At 42.6% G+C, this 5,833-nt stretch overlaps 2 pseudogenes; one reads left to right on the forward strand and one right to left on the reverse strand.

Moving 5' to 3' along the window:
* Positions 1-613: 613 nt before the first annotated feature.
* Positions 614-1,631, reverse strand: LOC109389991 (glycine N-acyltransferase-like; annotated as a pseudogene).
* A 2,845-nt stretch (positions 1,632-4,476) lies between these two features.
* On the forward strand, positions 4,477-5,077 carry LOC109389992 (cyclin-dependent kinase inhibitor 3 pseudogene; annotated as a pseudogene).
* Positions 5,078-5,833: the final 756 nt, after the last annotated feature.

The following is a 5,833-nucleotide window of genomic DNA, read 5'->3' on the forward strand; positions in this document are numbered from 1 at the left end:
AATCAAACACAAAACTTCTTGGGAGTGTGGGTAGATTTAGGAAACTCCACTTTTAGAAACAATATTGAATCATTTTCCCTGTGTTGGAGTGAAAAGAGAACAGGCTAATATAATTTAGTCTTTTTCTTAGAAACTCTCACTGCCATATCACGTACATTATGCTTAACCTAATATGTCCTATATATTTGTGTATATTTAATGTACTGATAAAGCAGCAATCAGAGGACAGAATAATCTCTACAGACCTAATGAGCAGAGTCCACTTAAGTCATGAAGAGAAAGGCCATAGAAAGAGAAAAGAATAAGTCATAATGCCCAGAAAATATTACCTGTCACTGGAAAATTGGGCAAGTTTCCATCAATCCATATGCTAGGAGTTTCAGGAGAAGCCATTTGGGGCAATGCATAGCTGATGAAGAAGTGTCACAGAGATCCCCAGAAGTGTGGGGAACAAAACTATGTGGGACCATGCAGGAGTAGCTGGGACTGCTTCATATTGACAAATCTAAGGGAAGCCCATGAGCTATTTAAATGCAGGGGCCACGGTGATCCTGTTGACCATTCATACCACTTCCCCAGAGTCCAGTATTTAACTGATGGTTACAATGACCATTTATTCTTTTGCTCCATCCACCCTTCCACTGCTCCAACTACATGTCCAGGCACATCCGACAATGTCGGAGGGCATGAGGAGTTGATGATGATTGTAACTTATTTTTTGCATAATTATGTTATTCTTTTCAATGTGAAATATGTGAGAAAGCTGAGCTTATTCAGAGCCTGGCCCTGGTTGTAGGCAACATAGTCCCTGTAGTCAGGCAGGCTGCCTGCCATTCATATCTCTCCTATCTGGTCAATCAAGGACCAGGACACAGGGGTCCCCTCGGGCCCCAGTAGACAGAGAGTAGGGAAGGTCTGGATACAGTGTTTGATGAATCTCTGGCTGCTCTCATTGCCACCAAAATGCCAGAATTTATTCACCATGGCAGTGTGGATGACATCCAGGGATGAGAATTTAAACATCTCTTGGTTGCTATGGAAGTTCCAAGAGAAAAGCCAAATCCATGAGTATTTATTATATTTGTTCTTGTCTCTATTGCCTTGAGCGACAGACTAGGCAGTGGGAATAGCAAATGCAAGTCCTGGAGTAGGGTGAGCTTGTGAGGACACAGGGACAGAAATCAGGCCAGTGTTGTTGGAGGGAGGAAGCAAGGAGCACAAGACGGGTGGAAGAAGATGACAGAGGCCGGGTATATTCCAGATGACAAAGGAGATGGTGGGATTTTTTTTAAAGCAGGCGATGAATATGCTCTAAATTATATTTCTAAAAATGATTATCCTGGTTGCTTTGAATAATACTGATTATAGGATGGACTGAGGGAAAGCAGAAAGAGAAGTTGGGAGGCTACTTAAGGACTAAGATGTGTGAATAGTGGGAGTGACTTTTATCAAACTTACATGGTGTTCAGGTTGCCACTGCTGGGTGGCAAGTTCTTTACATGCAACAGGGAAAGTACCAGTTTCTTTATAGTCTCAGCTCATATATAGACAAAGTTCTGTGTTTTCTTGACCTTGAAGGATTTCATGGTTGCTAGATTTTGTATTGCCTCATTTAGGCTGGACTGTAAACTTAGATGGGATTATAAAGAGAGGTGCAATGATTCCAGTATGTTCTATGGAGAGGTTGTCCAGTGGAGTAGGAAGTGCTGGGAATTACAGGCAGAAAACTTTGGTTCTGGCTTGGTGCTGCCACTATGTGACGGAGGTCATATAGTCAAGATTTGTGCAACTTTCCCCATTTTACATAAGTGAAAAAGTGCTCAGAAATTCACTCAGCCATGGTCATGCTATTTGCGGCAATACCAAGACTGAAACCAAGGTTTCTGGGCTACACATTCATGCTGTTTTGATAATCATAGGAGGTGATTTATTAAAAAAATAGTAGCCAACATCTAGTGAGCACTTACTGTGTTCCCTGTGTGGTAGATTATTGTAGGAATGGCTTACAATTTCCCCACATCTTGTATTCATTCCCAAGAATAGTCCTCTCTTGTATTGCATCTGCCCTTGGCCATATGACTTGCTTTTTGCCAATGAGAAAGAGGAAATTTGATGCAGGGAGAAGCTTAAGAGTGTTTCCACATTGAGGCTTTTCCTCCCTTTGTGCTCCTAATTACCTTGAGACCTGCACCATGTGAATAGGCCTGGACTAGCCTGCTGCTAACTTGTACTCCTATCAGTCTGTCACCATAGTAACCACCCTGACAGCCACAACCATCATTCTGACGTGTGAGGCCATGCTAGAGCAACCAGCCCATAGTCCACCCATGAATGGACAGCAGCTACATGAGGAAGCCCAGATGAAACCAGCAGAAGAACTGCCTTGCAAAGCCCAGCCCAAATTGCTTCATAGAATTATGAGGTTTGCTATGCAACAAAAGTTAACTGACATATCTAGGTATTGTGCTAAGCAATTTCTATTTAAGATTTTATTTAATCTTGTCAATACACTTGTGTTTTAGGTATCATTATTATTATTTTATATATAATAATCATAACCTTGGTGAGGATAAGTCACATGGCTAGGATCACATAGCAGATGACAGATGCCATCCTTGGAAGTCTGCTTGTAACCATGTCAGTTCCTTGAGGACCTGGGAGGTGCTTTAAGGCACCAGTTATCATTCTTATTCCAGGAATGGAAGGCCCTAGGGGAAGCTCTTCTCTGGCACCCAATCACTTAAGGGTTCTGGATGTCTCTGTAAAATATACCATAAATTCTTGGTGATGTAAGAATTATGTTATGGTTCCATTATGAGTACAATATATTTTAAAATAAAGAGAAATGGATACACAGCTGTGCAAATGTGGAGGGAGACTTACAAAGAAGGGCCTGGTAAACCTCTGAGCCCCATCTCCCAAGCCCACTCCTTATCTCAGCCATAATCTCATGCCTCTAAGTTTGGCTTGGTCCAAACCCATTCTGTCTAGTGATTGTTCTCTGTACTTTATAGAGAGGAACTGTTGTAACCTAGATAGTCTCTGGTTATCCTGAAAATTTGATAATGATAACTGATTTTAAATTTATAATTTTTTTTCATTTTATTTATTTTTTTGCCATTTTTTTTTTAACAATGGGACACAGAGAGGACTTTGGGCCTTGCTAGGCTCCTCCCTGTCTATCACACACTAATTCATATTAAACTCAGTCATACATAATGATAGCTCCCTTTCTTAAGCAGGTCCTCTATCTAAATTCCTTTTTTTTAAAGATTTTTGGGCCGGCCAAGTGGCGCGATGGTTAAGAACTGGCTTGGGATGCCAGAGGGCCCCAGTTCGGATCCCACATATGAGGGCCAGTGACACTGCCCTCTACAGCTAAGATGCTGAACAACAGCTCAACCTGGAGCTGGGCTGCCGTGAGTCGCCGGCGACGGCGTAGGCTGCAGTCCCTGTGGCAGTGGATTGCCATGGGCTACCGTATGTAGCCAGCAGCCAGCGTGAGCGGCCAGCAGCCGCAGTGAGCGGCCGTCCAGAAGCCGGCGACTGATCTGCCTCGCCAGAGAAGAGCGCAATGATGGTGCCAACTTGGGCCAGTGAAGCAACATCCTCCACAACTAGATTGAAGAACAAAACGACAGCAACTTGTCTGTTCCCCTTCCCCCAATTCCCCAGCACTGTTCCCATCCTCCCAATTCCCCAATAAAAATCTTAAAAAAAAAAAGATTTTATTGGGGAATTGGGGGGCAGGAACAGCATTGGGGAATCAGAAAAGGGGAACAGACAAGTTGCTGTCCTTTTGTTCTTCAGTCTAGTTGTGGAGGACGTCACTACACTGGCCCATGTTGGTATTGTGATCATTATGCTCTTCCCGAGTGAGGCAGTCGGTCGCTGGTCATTGGATGGTCACTCATGCTGGCTGCCAACCACTCACAGTAGCTCATGGCAGCCCACTGCAGCCTCTTGCAGCCTACGCTGTCACCAGCAACTCATGGCAGCCCAGCTCCAGGTCAAGCTGTTGTTCACCATCTTAGCTGTACAGGGTGCAGCATCACTGGCCCCTGTACAGGGATCTGAACCTGTGGCCATGCTGCTCAGAGCTCGCTCTCCCAAGCCAACCCTTAACCAATGAGCCACTCGGCTGGCCCTGATTTTAAATTTAATTGTTGGTTTACAAAAAGCAGGTTGGGGTATAAATAAAAGTGAGATGTGCATATGTTATAAAAAGAATGTGTTGGGGCCAGCCAAGTGGCTCAGTTGGTTAGGAGCTTCGCTCAAGAGTGCGAGCTCTGAGCAACAGGATTGCCGGTTGGATTCCCAGCCCAAGCTGAGCTGCCACTGAGCTGCCAACAGGTGGCAGGATGGTTCAGCTAAAAAAAAAAAAAAGAATGTGTTACAGGGCTTGGGGCTGGGCGGCTGAAATGCAGGTGCTGCCCCAGGGAGGCAGTAGCTGGTCATGATGGGGGGAGACCAGTGATGAAGCCACCTAGTTCATTGTGAACAAGTGAATTTGACTCATCAGATGAAGAGCCCATTGAAGTTGAACAGACTCCAATTCAGATATCATGGCTACTCTTGTAATGAGGGAATTGTTCTGTTTCTTCAGTTATGTGCTCTTCCACATTGTAAACTTAAAGATATTAGAAGAAGTATCCAAAAAGATACAGAAGAACTAAGGAGCTGTGGTACACAAGACATGTTTGTTTTCTGTACCAGAAGGGAACTGTCAAAATACAGACTCCCAAACCTTTTGAACCTCTACCAGCAGTACAGAATTATCACTCACCATCATCCAATCCCATACGGAGGGACTCCTGACATAATATGAAATAATAGAGGAGCTTCAATCTGCCTTGAAAATAATTGAGAAACCTTAATACACTGTTATGGAGGAGATGGGAGATCTTGTCTTATAGCCACTTGTCTCCTACTATATCTGTCTGACACAGTATCACCATAACAAGCCCTAGACAGCTTAAGAGGCCTAGGAGGGTCTGGAGCAATACAGACCACAAAGTTCCAGGACAAACTAGCTGCCCATCTGTCATCAAGAGATTTGCTATCAATCTGTATCTAGATTAAAAAAAGAATTTCAAACTGGATTTCATATATATATATGTTCATGTCTGAATTTGAGAGCTCTCTGACATAATTTGCATTGAAGTAAACAACTAGTGCTATTAACTTGAATGTAAATGTATACATGCAGAAAGTCCTAAAACTTTTATTGACAAAAAAAAAATGTGTTGCAGCATCAAAACTGGAATTAATTAAATTATAGGCAAATAAATTTGCAAAGTTGGGAGCCCAAAATTCAGACTGGGGTTCAAGGATTCTCTGTTGAGCTTCATGGTTTAGGGAACCCAGGGTGAAGAGACTAGGAGGTAAGAAAGTTAAGGCATTTAAATCATTCATTCATTCATTCATTCATTTATTCATTCTCAAGGGGCTCATAAGAAGGATGACCCTTTTTGAAGTGTTGAAGATAAAAAACACTGAAGGAGGAAAAAGTCTTTGTAACCTTGAATTAGGGAAAAGTTTTTAGATATAACACCAAAAGTACAATCTATAAAAGAACACATTAATAAATTGGACTTTGAAGAAAACCAGAAGAAGTTATCCCAAAATATGCTCTTTAACATAAGAATTATTTTGAGCAAAAAAGCAATTAAGAAGCAGCAAACATACACACACACAAAACCTCCACCTTTCCTGCCTGAACGCAGGCTATCAATCCTACTTTTATGGAAGACAGATTCATATCTACCCAGAGATGGCACCAGAGGAATCTGCAAACAAGCCTCACTCCATTCATTTACCTTCCTGTAGTGAG

The sequence above is a fragment of the Hipposideros armiger genome, unplaced genomic scaffold (assembly GCF_001890085.2).
Source record: "Hipposideros armiger isolate ML-2016 unplaced genomic scaffold, ASM189008v1 scaffold_253, whole genome shotgun sequence".
In the NCBI taxonomy this organism is placed as follows: Eukaryota; Metazoa; Chordata; class Mammalia; order Chiroptera; family Hipposideridae; genus Hipposideros; species Hipposideros armiger.